The 17,296-nt window shown below is 46.3% G+C and overlaps 1 long non-coding RNA gene across 1 annotated transcript; it reads left to right on the forward strand.

The window, feature by feature from the left end:
* Positions 1-3,703: 3,703 nt before the first annotated feature.
* On the forward strand, positions 3,704-7,325 carry LOC134433676 (uncharacterized). Its single transcript, XR_010031680.1, has 3 exons — positions 3,704-4,327; positions 5,003-5,964; positions 6,648-7,325. It is a non-coding gene; the product is annotated as an uncharacterized LOC134433676 (long non-coding RNA).
* The last annotated feature ends 9,971 nt before the right edge of the window (positions 7,326-17,296 follow it).

Below are 17,296 nucleotides of genomic sequence, written 5' to 3' on the forward strand. Positions count from 1 at the left end.
CTTCTCTTATTGTCTGTGTTTGAACTGAGGGGATCCCTCTTCACTTGTGGTTTTAAGGGTGTTGATTGCAGGAAAAGCTGCCTTTTCCAGGCTGTTAGGGGTATCCCGGGGGTGACAGGGAATCCCTGCGTTCTATTTTAAGGGGAATGGGAAAAGTATTCTTGTGGTATTATGGGTTTGATTTGAAGGCAGCCCACCCCATTTTCATCACCCTAGGGTTTAAATGGAGGGGGCAGCCCTGGTGTCCTTCCTTTTCAAGGGTTTGAAATCGCCCTTTCCCATCAGACGAAGGCTTTCATTTGAGGAGCACCCCTTCTTTTCTGCTCTCCTAGGGGGTGAAATTTTAGGGGAGAACGCATTTCTTTGCCCTTGTTGAAGTGAGGTGAGCCCCGCCTGCGGCGTAGGTTTCGGGGTTGGCTTGCGGGAAGCCGCAGCTCCGGCAGCGTTTGCAGGGCTGCAATGGGGCTGTGCCGCTGCATTGGAGGGCGCTCCTCGTGCCCGCGGCCCGGCCCGGAACGTTCCCGGCCCGGAACGTTCCCGCTCGGGAGTGCTGCTGGCACGGCCCGAGCAGCTGCCGGGGCGCACGGGGTTTTGGCGCGGCCAGGGCGGCAGTGGCGGAGCTGCGCCGGTGCGAGCCATGCGGAGCCGAGCGGAGCCAGGCCGGGCCGGCCAAGGGCGGCAGAGGCGGCGCGGGCGCTGCTGCACCGGCCCGGGCGGTGCTGGCCGCTCCGTCCGCTCCAGGCGCGGGGCTCGGGCGCCGCCGGTAGCCCCGGGCCCGGTGCCGGCCCCGCCGGGCAGGGGCAGCGGGCGGGGCTCCCCGGGACGGCGCCGGCCCCGCGTGCCGGAGCGGCCGCCGCAGGAGCCGCTTTCCTGCCGGGAGCCGCGCTCCGTCCGGGGCTGGCAGCGAGCGCGGGGTTTGGCCGCTCATAGTTCGGCGGTGCCGTGGCTCGGAGGCGCTTTGGAGGCGTTGATTGCATCGCTGTGTTCGGTTTGCAGCGGGTGTACGCTAAGGGATACGGTGTTCTTCCTGAGTGGTACGGTTCTCGGTGCCGGTAGGGATGATAAAGGTTTGTTTTGGATTGAGTTTTGTAGTCGGAGTTTTTTTTTTTTTCCCGGGGTATTATGTTTAGAAGGGCGTGCAATGATTTTTACGGGTCATAGCGTGAAGCAGCGGTTCGGATTTTAATTCTGTTGCGGTGGCTTTTATTAGCGTGAGTCTGTAGTGTTTGTTTTGGAGGGCTTGAGGTAGCGTCGTGTCGTTCATAGCAGCGGGTTTTTAATCTTTATAATTGCATGTGTGTTTATCGTCTTCCAGGGCTTTTATTTGGTTGGTTTATTTGATTGTAGTGTATGTTTTATGGTTACGGGTAATTTGGGGGACATTGTTTATGGTTACGTTTGTCTTTAGTCTTTGTGTTTGTTTCTAGGTGGTATTTTTATTTTGATAGCTTGAGGCACTATGGGTTTATTCAGTTGGGAATAATTTTTTTGTTGCAGTTTTAAGTTTATCTGGTTTTTGGTATTATTCTTGTTGGTTTCTTTATTTTCTTTTTTTTTGTTGTTGTTGTTGTTGTCTTTTAATTTTTTTGAGTATTGTTTATCAGGGTTTATTTTGGGAACATGGGTATTTATATGGTGGTTTTTAAAACTATTTATTTATTTGGGTAGTTAATTTCTTAGTTTTTAGTGGTTGAGATGTTTTTCCATTTTGTTAATTAGTTCAGGTTTTAAAGTTATTTTTACAGAGGATTGTTTATTCCTTGAGTTAGTGTAGAGGTAGAATTTTGTTGGTTTTTTCTTTTTTAGTAATGTCGTTCAGGGTGAGCGGCACTGGCTTGAGTTGAGTAGATTGGTTTGACTTTTTTTTAGTACTTTTTGTAATTTGCTGTGTGTGTTTCTATAGGATTTTCTTTTATTTTGGTTCCATTTTTCTGTCGTGATGAGAATTGTTATTGAAAAGAGTGTTCTTGGTTTTTTCGCTGACACTTGTTTGGCTGTTGGAGGTATCTTGATGTTTTTGGAAGATATTGGTGAGAATTTGATGCTGTTTGTTTTGTCATTTCATTTAGGAATTGGATTTTAAATATGCAATTATGACTCTAACTATATTGAAACAAAAGAAATAGATGTGTAGCAATGGGAATGAGCCAATTTTATTTTTATATATTCGGTCAATTTTTAAAATTTAACATGTAACATAAGTCATTATATGTTACAATAAGTTACTCTAATTTTAATAGAGTATTGTGTATGTTTATAGATATATGAATAGAGAATATAAATGTAAATACAAGCCAAGCAAAAATACAAATATATAAGTGTATTGCAACTATATGCAGATCTATAAAAAATTAATAATAAATTGTAAATGTAAAATAACATAAATTGATACAATATATAATACACGTAATACTGCATATATTTTATGAAAAATATTATAGGAAATGGATATAAAATAGATATAAATGCGGGTGTGATATATCTATCTACTTATATCTATCATTTGTTGTATATTATGATAAATATAAATATAAAAAAAATTTAGGTAGTTTAAAATAATGGATGGTTTTGTTTTTTCTTTGCCAAAGCAGGGGTTTTAGTGTAAAAATTACAAATACAAATAATATAAAGGTAGAAATATAAGTATAGAAATATATCATAAACACATTAAAGATTTATATAAAAATTAGAAATATAAGGAAAAATAAGTTGTAGCAGTAGATATGGTAAATAATTTAAAAAATAATTCCCGTATATTTTTTGAATAAGGTGCATATTATATGTAGTTATTAATATAATGCATCAACATAAACTATAAATATATATAAAATATCAACTATCTATAAGAAGGAATAAAAGCTCTGTGTCACATGCAGCAGTAGAAAATTTCAGGCTCCCAGGGAATAAATCATTTTCTTTAAAGCATTTTCGTTTTGGAGTTTTATTTTTACTCCCGGGTAGCCTGAAAGTTTCTACTGCTGCTTTTTTATTCTGAAGGTGGAAAAGTAAACCAAGATCAGAAATAGAAGAAAGGCAAAGGGAAGGGAAGGAAAGGAAAGGAAATGAAAGGAAGCAGGAGAGCAAGGGGGAAGGGAAGTGGTGAAAAAAAAAACAGAGTGAAAAAAGTAAAAAGAGTTGGAGGAAAAAAGAGAGGGCATCCGGGAGGAGCGGTGCTGCCTCAGGTCCTTCCCCGCCCTGGGGCGAAGGACCCGTTTGATGCCCAGGAGGGACTGCAGCTCCCGGTGGCGGGGGACGGAGCCGTGGCTGTCAGCCCGAGACTACAACTCCCGGCAGGCCCTGTTGCCGGCGCGGCGTGTGACGCAGCGGCTGACGCGGCACGTGAGTGGCTGTCAGCCCGAGACTCCAACTCCCGGCAGGCCCTGCTGCCGGCGCGGCGTGTGACGCAACGGCCGACGCGGCCCGGCATTTTTCTCTAAATCGGCAGTAAATACAGCTGAGTAAAATTAGCTTGGTTTTCTTCCTTCTTTTGTAACTGAACTGTTTTTATTAAAAATTCTATTTGAATATGTAGAAAAAGTGGGGATGTCCTGTAATATATCGTAGCTTTTCTTGTTTACAGGGTGCTCAGAAAGCATGCGTCCCTTAGAGTCCCACAGAAAGGTTCTCAGTGGGCTCTCTATCAAGGTATGTATTTACAAATAAGTGATCCCTTTAGATATTTGCCTGTGTACCTTTTCCTGTAATTCAGAGCTTGCGTTCTGTGGGTTGTATGATAAAGCTGTAAAACATGTAAGAATGGTTTTGCAAGTCTGAATCGTTGAAGGCAGCAATAAGTGGATTTAGAGCCTGTTCTTGAGCAGACAAAGGGAAAAAGTGTGACTCTGATGCTGAACTTGTCATTTTTCATTTGACTTGTCTTGAATGATTTAGGAATAGAGAGAACTAGAAAAAGAGAGAAATAGAATCGATTATTGAGCAGTCCTCAAATGCTCACCATAATTCAGTGTAGAGCCAAAGGGAAGGGTGATGGAACAGAGCTCTGTGCTTTGGAAGGAAATAAATTTAAACCTGATCTCCGCACAGAGTCTCACTAACTTCTGTGGTTTTAAAATACAAAATACGTTTAGGAAGTGTTGGAAGTTAGTATTTTGGGAAAGAAACGGCAGTTCCACAGAACATTCCATTTCACAGAGGCTCTAGGAAGGATTCATGTTGTAACTGCTGTCACTGCAATCAGTTGGTGGTTCAGCCTTGAAACGTGCACTTGGCCTTCTATAAAGCGCTGTTTTGTTTGCCTTTCATTGCTATGAGTCTTGATAAATTGGAGAAGAGCCCAAGAGAAATTTTTCATCCCTTGATATAAAAGGTAGGAAGTGACTTTTTTTGGTTTGGTTCTTTTTCTTTATTATTTCCTGGAAATAAAAGTAATTAAGTATAGGTACTACTGGTTTGTTTCTTCCAGTAGCAGATGATAACAATAGCAGTAGTAATAGTAAAAATAATAATAGCAATGTAATACTACCTAAACTGTCTTTATCCATTGGACTGGCCATTTCAAATCAAAACTTCTAAACACAAATCAAACCATCATCCTTGTAGAATCTTTCACAGCAGCGGGCTAAAGATCCTGGTTTTGTTGACAGGATTTATTGGTTCTGGAAGAGCAAGAGGGAAGTACAAGCCTAACTACTTCTAGCTCACAGACCCGTCCAGTGAACCCAGCTTTGTGTTTTGGTGGGCTTTTGATGACTTTGAAATCAATTGCTCATTCCAGTAAAAAAAATTCATGTTTTTTTGAACGTGACAGCAGAAATAACTTTAAGCACCAACTTAATAATAATAGATCACCAGTTTAAGTTAAAAATTCATGCTATACTAACAAAGTTCAAAGGTAAATTATTACCTATTAGGAGATGGTATAAAGTGTATGTTCTAATGTGTAATGCAAAGATACATACATACCAGATAGTCCTTAGAGGAAACAAATTTTTTTGACTGCTGTTTGATTGTTTACCATACGATATTTGGTTTTATTTCCCAGGGATCGGTGAATTTTAACTTTGGAGTCCTCTATGCTAAGGATGCTCAGCTTACAGATGATGAAATGTTCAGTAATGGTGAGTTTTTCACGTTCTCTTTAATTGCTGTGCTGATCTGAATAAGAAAAAAACAAAAGCAAGAGGGAAAAAAAAGGATGGTTTATTATTTTTTACGCTGTTATGTTTGTTTCCTCAGTATTTGCTGCAGCTCTGCTTACCCAAGCTTTGTGTTCCTTCTGTCCCACTGGGAGTTGCCCAGTTTGGTTGCATCTGGTGAAATTCACCCTGAGACCTTACACAACTAGCTCAAACTACGTGAGAGCCATTTGCAGTTCTCTCCAGACACCTGGAGAATGGGTGACGTTTCTGAGGGTCTGGCAAGTGTACTTCTATCAAAACTCAGTCTGTGAAGTTTCTGGGGAAAACCCTTCTGTGTCCTGAAGGGTTCAAACTCCTGTGAGGATCCATTTATCAGGTGCTCACCTGGATGGTTCCAGCTCTTAAAGTGAACACTTGTACTCTTACCCTGTAGTTTACATCTATTGTATTTTTGTTATTTTGCAAGATTTTTTGTCTTTGCAAAATATTGTGCATTTCACTCTTTGGAACCTCTCAGATGGTTCTTTGGTGCAGCACCACCCCATGGGACACTTGGCTGCTGTCCTGAAGGGGATGGTCGCTAGAATTGTAAATTCTGGAGAGTTTATAAGTCTTCTGTCCCCAGGGAGGTACCATGCTTTGTTTACTTTTGTTCTGTTTGTTAGGCGCTGCTTCTCGTTGCAAGTATGAATTTCAAACTGCCCTGTTCTTATTTTAACTGTTTTCCTGGTTCTCTCCGTCCGACAGGGAAAGACTCTCATATCCTCGTCGTCGGGCTCGGTGCTGTCCAAGAAGATACAGAGACTAAAAAAATCATAAGCAGCAAAATATGACTGCAGGGAAAAGAAGCTGGAGAGAACAGAAGGTGATATTGTTATCCTTACCCTGTATTAGAAACATCCGCTGTGCTTTGATGCTGGCAGCTGCCAGGGGCTTGTTAGCTCTTTGTAGGCAGGTGTAGGTGTTCACTTGTAGGTTTTTTCTCTGGACAAGTCAATTCAAACTTTGCTAAGCTTATATATGCAAATTACTCTCTAGCACAGTCCAGCATGACATTTTTGAATGTTGTAAAAATACCATGTTACTTGGAAATTGCTAATGATGAGAAGCTTTAGGGGAAAATAAGATGTCAGTGTTGGGAGATGTGAGAAGAATTTTGAGGGGATGTTAGACTGAAATAAAGCACACTTGAAGCTGGACTGGCATGCTGGCAGATCCCCTATTAAACAGTAGTGCTGAGATTAGCCTGGGGGTTGCCCATTGTTTCTGTAGAAATAAATGTTTTCTGGTCTTCAGAAGTAAGCTGCTTTGAAAAGCTGGAAGGCGCAGCATAGTGACAATCCGTGTGCTTCGCATTAAAAATAGATTTCAGAAGGGTCCTAGGCTTTTGTCTTTTCCTAGAAGTCGATGTAATCCTGTCGAGGAGTTTTTAATTCTGTGCTGCCATGTCATCAATCAGGGCCCTGTCGTACTAATCATCATCCAGATGCAAAACAAAAAATCAGACCCCATCCCAAGCACTTAGAGCCCAGAATACGATTTCCTCAGGCTGCCATTTGTGTGCCATCGGTACTCACCATGGAAGCGAGCTGGGGATTGTTGCACCCGTTGGGAACAAACCGCTTCTTGTCACACAGAAATGGAATTGGGACGACGCCTCGGCCAGCCCCTCTCTGCCATCGTCTCCTGAATCTGCAGCAGAGCAGTTCCAGTCCATCCGGGCACGTGCAATCCAGTTCCTGATGATCTGAGCACACGGAGCAGCGCTCAGCTGCTGTGGGGGGCTCAGGGAAGGCAGTGTGTGCATTGTCATCTTCCTGAACCTACAGACAAATCAAAGTGAGAAGCCACAGGGTGGAAATCAGTTGCATATATGCTAAACAAAACTTGCAGGTTGTTTTTAAGAATTGTTTTTGCTTGTTCTTTGTTGTGCTTCTGTGCTTAGAAAACCTCCCTTTAAAATCAGTTCAGTTCATCAGTTGAACCTTTGTTTGCAGACCCTCAGTGAGCAGAATTTGTTGCAGACTCAGTGCACGCTGTGCCGGCCTCCCGGGAGTGTGAGGAGCTCATGTGTGCTACTTTTTGCTTTAGGACGCTCTGAGGTATTTATTCCTTTTGGGATACGTGATGAGAATTCCCAAGAGAGGTAGTTATAAGGTATGACATTGGGAAAAAGCCTGTGTGGTTGGAATGTTGTTGCTGTCAAAAGTTAATTTTTCCTTCATTCTTAGCCAGTAGGTAGCTTTTTGCTTTATTTTTGTGGTATCAGTATTTTATTGTTTAAAAAATTCCTTCAAAATAACTTCAGTGGTCGCCCACCAGTACCTTGTTCAGATTTGCCTATTTGCTTGTAGCTGAAATGTTCACATCTTGATTATCATTCTATTTAAGAAACTGCTGCCCAGCCAACTAATAACTGAATATCCATCTGTCTAGGACACGGGGAGAGGATTTAGGTAATGTCTTTGTTTCCAGAAAAAAGTTCCAGTGTACTTTCTAAACAGAGGAGAAGGGGGTGAAGACTCTGGGCTCTGATGCCGTTGGGGCACCCCAAGGTCCCCAGGAGAGGGAGCCCCACTGCGGTGCAGGAGCAGGTGTGTTCTCATCTAATATTGAACAAATTATAAATATGAAAATTATAAACATGAAAATATTTTTAAAATACTTAAATAAAGCAGGTTTTCTTTATTGGTCAATAGGCAGGGTTTTGATTGTAAAAATTATAAATACAAATAATATAAAGGTAGAAATCTAAGTTTAGAAATATATAATAAATACATACAGATAAATATAAAAATTAAAAATATAAGAAAAAATTAGTTGTAGCAGTAGATATTATACATAATTTAAATACTAATTTAAATCTATTTTAAAATTGTATATATATATCATAATTAATGTAATACATCCAAAGAAACGATAAATTAAAATATGAATGTATAATTATACAAAGTATAAATAAAAAATATTTCAATATCCTTTAAAAGAAGGGGTTTTTTTATATATTTGGTTAGAGACGGGGTTTTTATTTGGAATAATGGAAGTATTATAGAAGTATAAAACTAAATATAGAATTATACAGTCAATATAGAAAGATATTTATAAAAACACGAGCGAACAACGCCTCCTTCGGCCGAATGGAACGAGCTCAGCCGAACCAAGGCGAGACCGGCCGAACCTGACGGCCTCGAGCGAACCGAGGCCAGGCTTGCGAGGCTGCCTGAACCGAGCCGAGCTCAGCCGAACCGAGCCCGCTGCTCTCGTGAGCGCTAATTAGCGCGAGTGCGGTCACAGCCCAATGAGCTCCTGTGCCACGCCGCGCTCCCGATCGTGTCCGTGCGATGGCCGGGCCGCCCGCGGGACGCGGCAGCAGGAGAGCCCCGAGCCGGGCGAGTTTAACGCGAGGCGCCGCCGCTTGCCCGCCCTCAGGGAGCCGAGCTCAGCCGAACGCGCAGAGAGCGGCTCCGAGTTGGGCCGAAGCGAGCCAGGCCGCGCCGAGCGCAGAGAGCGGCTCCGAGTTCGGCCGAAGCGAGCCGAGCCGCGCCGAGCGCAGAGAGCGGCTCCGAGTTCGGCCGAAGCGAGCCGAGCCGCACCGAGCGCACGGAGAGGCTCCGAGTTCGGCCGAAGCGAGCCGAGCCGCGCCGAGCGCGGAGAGCGGCTCCGAGTTCGGCCGAAGCGAGCCGAGCCGCACCGAGCGCACGGAGAGGCTCCGAGTTCGGCCGAAGCGAGGCGAGCCGAGGCGCGCCGAGCGCAGAGAGCGGCTCCGAGTTGGGCCGAAGCGAGCCGGGCCGCGCCGAGCGCACAGAGCGGTACCGAGTTCGGCCGAAGCGAGCCGAGGTGGCCCGAGCGCAGAGAGCGGCTCCGAGTTCGGCCGAAGCGAGCCGAGCCGCGCCGAGCGCACTGAGCGGCTCCGAGTTCGGCCGAAGCGAGCCGAGCTGTGCCGAAGGGTCGAGTCTGGCCGAATGCAGATGACAGTGGCCGAGTTTAGCCGATTACAGCCGAGTTTAGCCGAGCAGCTGTGAGCCTTGAGGTGAGCGTGCATCATTGCCGGCTTGGGATTGAGTGAAATGCACTAAGGAAACCAGCTTTGGGGAGGGAGGCAGGGAAATCCTCTCCTAACGTTTACCAATTCTTCCGTCAAACTCATCACGGCAGCACAGCGTGAAGACTGAAAGTGTAAGAAGATGTGGAGAGAAACAGAGAATCTGACAGGAGCATCGAACGCACAAGTGCACGAATTTTGCTTTTTGCTTGGATGGAAACTCAGAAGTTGTAAGGAATTTGGGAAGCTTTTGTTCTAGCTAATAAAAGAAGTTAGTTTAAATTAAAAAAAAAAAAAGTGGTTTCTTTTTTCTTCACTATTATATTCTTTGCTGGTATATGGTGTGTTGTTTTATTTCTTGGTGTTATTAGCTCTGTGTAAATTGTTTTTTGAGTGAAGCTAACTTTGCATCGGTTGTTTTGTATTTGAGGTAGGATCAATTTCAATAGATTTCTTTCACAGACTTCTGATAGGTATTACTGGGATTTTGGTTTTGTTTACTGTATGCATAAACATAGAGATTTGGTAGGGCCAGCTGGGCTGCTGGAGTTTTGGGTGTGAATTTATTAGATGGCTTTTGTTAAACACAGAATAATTATGTAAGGTAACAGCAAATTACTCAATTACCCAATTTATCCAGCTATGTAACCTTACCACAAAGTTTTATATCTTGCCAGTTTTCTGTTCTTCTGCTCCAGGTAGTTGTTGCAAAAAAGAAAGTACTGCTATTCTTCTGAAGAACTTTCTTCTATGACAAGCCCTTTACTGCCCTTGAATGTGAGTCAGAGGAGCCAAACAGCTGCAGCTGCTCTGAGGGCTTGGTGGGATTGCCCCCTCCCTTTTCCTGGGTGCCATGGGAACGAGAGGCGGGGCACAATCAGGGGTTATTAACCCCAGCCGTGGCTGAGGGGCTTCATACCCTCTCTGGGATGTGCTGGGGCAAGAGCTCTCCTCATTTTAGGGAAGAGGCTCTTTCAGCTCATCTCAGCTTGTTTTCAGCAAGTGTTTCTGGGCATCTGAAGCACAGAGGCTTGGAAGATTCTGTGAAGAAAACAGCATAGAACACAGGGAATGTTTAGGTTTGTGATTTTGGGTTTTGTGTTTAGGGGTGGTAAAGTGCCTTTGTAATTTTTGGTTTTGCTCTGTTTTTTTTTTTTTTTTTTTTTTTGTTGTTGGATTTTTTTTTGGTGGAAATTTTGGTTTCTTAGGTTTTCTTTTTGGGGTTTTTGGTTGGTTTTCGTTGCTTTCTTTGATTTTTTGGTGGTTTCTGTATTTTTTTTTTTATTTTTTGTGGGGATTTAGGTGTTTTGGGTTTTTTATTTTTGTTTTCTGGTTTAGTTTTTTTTTTTTTTTTTTTTTGTTGTTTTTTTTTTTTTTTTTTTTTTTTTGTTAAATTGAGGAGTGAGACTCCCTGAAATTCCAAGCTGTGTCAAGCACAACAAATTCTCAGCAGATTCATCATGTCTTCAGAGGGATCTGCCCAGTGTCCAAGATGATGTTTGAGACTCAGGCTTCTGATGAGTTGAGGATTGTGACTGGGAGAGGGAGGGTGATCAGGTATCCAGTTAGGAGTTATTGTGGAAGGGGGGAGGTTTGCAGGCAGCAGGGTGAGAAAGGGTGTTTATTTGTTTATTTGAGGGCCCTCCCACACAAGGCTGTTCAGAAGCCTAGCAGAGGCATTCCCATACAGCACACAAGATCAGCCACTGCACTCACAGCAATGCCATTTAACTTTGCCTTTCTCTTACCCAGCTGCCACCCCTAATGAAGGCCACAGCCTTGGAATCAGGATGAAGCTGGAGCCTGAGGCAGCCAGGCATACTCAGGAAAAAGCAAGTAGCTGCCTTGGTGGGATTTGGCCCACATAACTCTGGACTCACACTTTGGTTTTGGTTTTCTTTATTGTAGCTGACACCTGAGAGACACCAGCCCAGTGCCAGCAGGACCTTCCCAGGTGACGAGGTGGCCTTTCTATGCACCTGACACAGACTGACATCCCCTGATGTCTGAGAGATAAGTAGAGGGCTGTGACCCACAGAGGGGATGAAGGCATGGTGCTGGTTTGGGAACTACTGGGAGGGGGTTTTGAGTCCAATTTGGAGGTAGGGGGTGTTCATGAAGTGGCCCCTTAGGCCCCATAACAGCCACGTCTCACTTTTGATCCCAGTGCTGAGGTGTGCAGGGCAGAGCAGTCCCGGTGTGTCTGTTGTCCTTTGTCTGTTGTGCATTATGTGTTGTTTGTGTATGCCATGTCTTTTACCTTAGGGGGGCCTGTCAGAAACCTTGGCATCATTGTTAGCATCTGTGATCTCTGCATTCCTTGGCCTGGCACCCAGGCCATAGAACTTTTGACTGGGGAGCTCAGACAGGCATCAGACTCTCTTCTCTCTTTGGAAGCATCCAGTCAGGTGTCTTGTCAGGTCTTGTTCCGAGCTGTCTGGACAGCTATGCCCCACCTGGATCCATTTTGGTGGATTAGGACTTGTAAGAATGTGAGGGCAGGCAGAGGATTCTGAGCATAGGATTCCTAGGCATCGATCTTTGCTGTTCTTGGAATAAATCCTTCAGTTAGCATCTTCTTCCTCCAGGGTTCTCTGAGCCTCATCAGCTGACCGTCAGTTTGAACTCAGTCATCTCTCTTAGCATTCTCTCAGTCCTTGCAGCCATTTTCCTTGCCAAGAGATTTCTGTTCCTGTTGTGTCCCCGTTGTCTGTCCTGTCCTGTCCTGTCTGTCCTGTGTCACGGGTGTCAGCACACGTATGTGCCGGAGCTGCTCTGCCCTGCCGCACAGCCTGGTGCGATAGGAGAAGTCCCAGGGACTTGCAATGTGTAATGTGGGGTGTAGTTGGACTCTAGGTGGGATTTGTAGATGGACACAGGATATCTGGAGCTCCTCAGTTATCCTGCAACTGTTTGACTCTTGTCCTAATTTTTTCCTCAGGTTGAGATGGATTAAATCTGTGCCAGAGGGCCCCATCCCGGGTGAGGGGATTGCCCCGAGCAGGTGAGGCCCCGTGAGTCTCTGCAGCAGAAGTGTGTATGGTGACTGTGTTACAGCACTGTTCTTTGTCTTTCTTTTTAGGAAATCAATCTGGATACCAGCAGCCAAGGTGAGCAGCGGAGAGAAGTGGTTGTTATTGCTCAGCTCTCAAGCACAACAATTTTTCAGAAGATTCATCGTGTCGCAAGAGAGATCTGCCCAGTGTCAAGGATGATGTTTGAGATTGAGGCTTCAGGTGATTCAGGATTGTGACTGGGAGAGGGAGGGTGATCAGGTATCCAGTTAGGAGTTCTTGGGAGGGGGTTTGCAGGCAGCAGGGTGAGAAAGGGTGTTTATTTGTTTATTTGAGGGCCCTCCCACACAAGGCTGTTCAGAAGCCTAGCAGAGGCATTCCCATACAGCACACAAGGTCATCCACTGCACTCACAGCAATGCCATTTAACTTTGCCTTTCTCTTACCCAGCTGCCACCCCTAATGAAGGCCACAGCCTTGGAATCAGGATGAAGCTGGAGCCTGAGGCAGCCAGGCATACTCAGGAAAAAGCAAGTAGCTGCCTTGGTGGGATTTGGCCCACATAACTCTGGACTCACACTTTGGTTTTGGTTTTCTTTATTGTAGCTGACACCTGAGAGACACCAGCCCAGTGCCAGCAGGACCTTCCCAGGTGACGAGGTGGCCTTTCTATGCACCTGACACAGACTGACATCCCCTGATGTCTGAGAGATAAGTAGAGGGCTGTGACCCACAGAGGGGATGAAGGCATGGTGCTGGTTTGGGAACTACTGGGAGGGGTTTTTGAGTCCAATTTGGAGGTAGGGGGTGTTCATGAAGTGGCCCCTTAGGCCCCATAACAGCCACGTCTCACTTTTGATCCCAGTGCTGAGGTGTGCAGGGCAGAGCAGTCCCGGTGTGTCTCGTGTCCTTTGTCTGTTGTGCATTATGTGTTGTTTGTGTATGCCATGTCTTTTACCTTAGGGGGGCCTGTCAGAAACCTTGGCATCATTGTTAGCATCTGTGATCTCTGCATTCCTTGGCCTGGCACCCAGGCCATAGAACTTTTGACTGGGGAGCTCAGACAGGCATCAGACTCTCTTCTCTCTTTGGAAGCATCCAGTCAGGTGTCTTGTCAGGTCTTGTTCTGAGCTGTCTGGACAGCTATGCCCCACCTGGATCCATTATGGTGGATTAGGACTTGTAAGAATGTGAGGGCAGGCAGAGGATTCTGACCATAGGATTCCTAGGCATCGATCTTTGCTGTTCTTGGAATAAATCATTCAGTTAGCATCTTCTTCCTCCAGGGTTCTCTGAGCCTCATCAGCTGACCGTCAGTTTGAACTCAGTCATCTCTCTTAGCATTCTCTCAGTCCTTGCAGCCATTTTCCTTGCCAAGAGATTTCTGTTCCTGTTGTGTCCCCGTTGTCTGTCCTGTCCTGTCCTGTCTGTCCTGTGTCACGGGTGTCAGCACACGTATGTGCCGGAGCTGCTCTGCCCTGCCGCACAGCCTGGTGCGATAGGAGAAGTCCCAGGGACTTGCAATGTGTAATGTGGGGTGTAGTTGGACTCTAGGTGGGATTTGTAGATGGACACAGGATATCTGGAGCTCCTCAGTTATCCTGCAACTGTTTGACTCTTGTCCTAATTTTTTCCTCAGGTTGAGATGGATTAAATCTGTGCCAGAGGGCCCCATCCCGGGTGAGGGGATTGCCCCGAGCAGGTGAGGCCCCGTGAGTCTCTGCAGCAGAAGTGTGTATGGTGACTGTGTTACAGCACTGTTCTTTGTCTTTCTTTTTAGGAAATCAATCTGGATACCAGCAGCCAAGGTGAGCAGCGGAGAGAAGTGGTTGTTATTGCTCAGCTCTCAAGCACAACAATTTTTCAGAAGATTCATCGTGTCGCAAGAGAGATCTGCCCAGTGTCAAGGATGATGTTTGAGATTGAGGCTTCAGGTGATTCAGGATTGTGACTGGGAGAGGGAGGGTGATCAGGTATCCAGTTAGGAGTTCTTGGGAGGGGGTTTGCAGGCAGCAGGGTGAGAAAGGGTGTTTATTTGTTTATTTGAGGGCCCTCCCACACAAGGCTGTTCAGAAGCCTAGCAGAGGCATTCCCATACAGCACACAAGGTCATCCACTGCACTCACAGCAATGCCATTTAACTTTGCCTTTCTCTTACCCAGCTGCCACCCCTAATGAAGGCCACAGCCTTGGAATCAGGATGAAGCTGGAGCCTGAGGCAGCCAGGCATACTCAGGAAAAAGCAAGTAGCTGCCTTGGTGGGATTTGGCCCACATAACTCTGGACTCACACTTTGGTTTTGGTTTTCTTTATTGTAGCTGACACCTGAGAGACACCAGCCCAGTGCCAGCAGGACCTTCCCAGGTGACGAGGTGGCCTTTCTATGCACCTGACACAGACTGACATCCCCTGATGTCTGAGAGATAAGTAGAGGGCTGTGACCCACAGAGGGGATGAAGGCATGGTGCTGGTTTGGGAACTACTGGGAGGGGTTTTTGAGTCCAATTTGGAGGTAGGGGGTGTTCATGAAGTGGCCCCTTAGGCCCCATAACAGCCACGTCTCACTTTTGATCCCAGTGCTGAGGTGTGCAGGGCAGAGCAGTCCCGGTGTGTCTCGTGTCCTTTGTCTGTTGTGCATTATGTGTTGTTTGTGTATGCCATGTCTTTTACCTTAGGGGGGCCTGTCAGAAACCTTGGCATCATTGTTAGCATCTGTGATCTCTGCATTCCTTGGCCTGGCACCCAGGCCATAGAACTTTTGACTGGGGAGCTCAGACAGGCATCAGACTCTCTTCTCTCTTTGGAAGCATCCAGTCAGGTGTCTTGTCAGGTCTTGTTCTGAGCTGTCTGGACAGCTATGCCCCACCTGGATCCATTATGGTGGATTAGGACTTGTAAGAATGTGAGGGCAGGCAGAGGATTCTGAGCATAGGATTCCTAGGCATCGATCTTTGCTGTTCTTGGAATAAATCATTCAGTTAGCATCTTCTTCCTCCAGGGTTCTCTGAGCCTCATCAGCTGACCGTCAGTTTGAACTCAGTCATCTCTCTTAGCATTCTCTCAGTCCTTGCAGCCATTTTCCTTGCCAAGAGATTTCTGTTCCTGTTGTGTCCCCGTTGTCTGTCCTGTCCTGTCCTGTCTGTCCTGTGTCACGGGTGTCAGCACACGTATGTGCCGGAGCTGCTCTGCCCTGCCGCACAGCCTGGTGCGATAGGAGAAGTCCCAGGGACTTGCAATGTGTAATGTGGGGTGTAGTTGGACTCTAGGTGGGATTTGTAGATGGACACAGGATATCTGGAGCTCCTCAGTTATCCTGCAACTGTTTGACTCTTGTCCTAATTTTTTCCTCAGGTTGAGATGGATTAAATCTGTGCCAGAGGGCCCCATCCCGGGTGAGGGGATTGCCCCGAGCAGGTGAGGCCCCGTGTGTCTCTGCAGCAGAAGTGTGTATGGTGACTGTGTTACAGCACTGTTCTTTGTCTTTCTTTTTAGGAAATCAATCTGGATACCAGCAGCCAAGGTGAGCAGCGGAGAGAAGTGGTTGTTATTGCTCAGCTCTCAAGCACAACAATTTTTCAGAAGATTCATCGTGTCGCAAGAGAGATCTGCCCAGTGTCAAGGATGATGTTTGAGATTGAGGCTTCAGGTGATTCAGGATTGTGACTGGGAGAGGGAGGGTGATCAGGTATCCAGTTAGGAGTTCTTGGGAGGGGGTTTGCAGGCAGCAGGGTGAGAAAGGGTGTTTATTTGTTTATTTGAGGGCCCTCCCACACAAGGCTGTTCAGAAGCCTAGCAGAGGCATTCCCATGTCTTGCAGCACACAAGGTCATCCACTGCACTCACAGCAATGCCATTTAACTTTGCCTTTCTCTTACCCAGGTACCAACCCTAATGAAGGCCACAGCCTTGGAATCAGGATGAAGCTGGAGCCTGAGGGAGCCAGGCACGCTCAGGAAAGGGCAAGTAGCTGACTTGCAGGGATTTGGCCCACATAACTCTGGACTCACACTTTGGTTTTGGTTTTCTTTATTGTAGCTGACCAAGAGGCTCATAGGCGCTCACGAGGCCCTCCGAGGCAGACGCATTTCAGGTGCAAAGTGGTTCCACATCGCCGATCATGCAAAAGATAAGTTGAGGGCCCCGGCCTGGAGATGAGAGAATAGTGGGTTGGGAGTTCTTGGGGCAGATTTAGAAATTAGGAAAGGGAAAAGCATTCTTCTCCAAGTGCCTCTTAGGACAGCTAAAGGGAGAGGCTCTACTTTTGATGGCAGCTTTCAGGTGGGCAGTGCAGAACAGCTCCGGTGTGTGCCGTCTTCCCTAGTGTGTCTTTGGGGTGCCTTTTGCCCTCTTCCCTCGAGACCCTCACCCACAAGCATGATGTGTCGTGTTTCATGTCCCCCTGTTTGTCACGTTCTGTGTCACGGGTGTCTGCAGGTATTTTTGCCGGAGCTGTTCTGCCCTGCTGCATGGCGTGCTTCAGTAGGACAAACCATGGGGAGTTGGAATTTGTGGCGTGGGCTGTACTTGGGCTCTAGCTGCTCTTCCTAGATTGACATAAGGTGTTCGCAGCTTTTGAGTTATCCTGGTGTTGTTTGACATATGTTCTAACTTTCTTTCAGGTGCAGATGCATTCCATGTGTGGCAGAGGGTCAGGGTTAGGAGGTGCCGGGCCTTCTTAGGAGCACTGTGAGTAGCAGAGTGGTGGGGTTTTGACCGATGCGGTGCCAAGGTCAGGCACTGATGTTTGGTTCTCTTTAATCCAGCTGTCTGAGAGACCCCAGCCCGGTGCCAGCAGGACCTTCCCAGGTGACGAGGTGGCCTTTCTTTGCACCTGACACAGACTGGCATCCCCTGATGTCTGAGAGATAAGTAGAGGGCTGTGACCCACAGAGGAGATGAACGTGGGGTGCTGGGTCAGGACTCCCTGAGGTGGGGGTCTGAGTTGGCTCTGGCAATGAGGGTAGCCAAGATGTGGCCCTTAGGCCCCATAAAAGCAACATCTCCCTTTTGATCACAGTGCTGAGGTGCGCAGCAGGGCAGAGCAGTCCCGGTGTGTCTCGTGTCACTTGTCTTTTGTGTATTGTGTGTTGTCTGGATATCTCATGTCTCTTATCTTAGCCCTGTGAGGAGCCTCTCAGAAA

The sequence above is a fragment of the Melospiza melodia genome, unplaced genomic scaffold (genome assembly GCF_035770615.1).
Source record: "Melospiza melodia melodia isolate bMelMel2 unplaced genomic scaffold, bMelMel2.pri scaffold_235, whole genome shotgun sequence".
NCBI lineage: Eukaryota > Metazoa > Chordata > Aves > Passeriformes > Passerellidae > Melospiza > Melospiza melodia.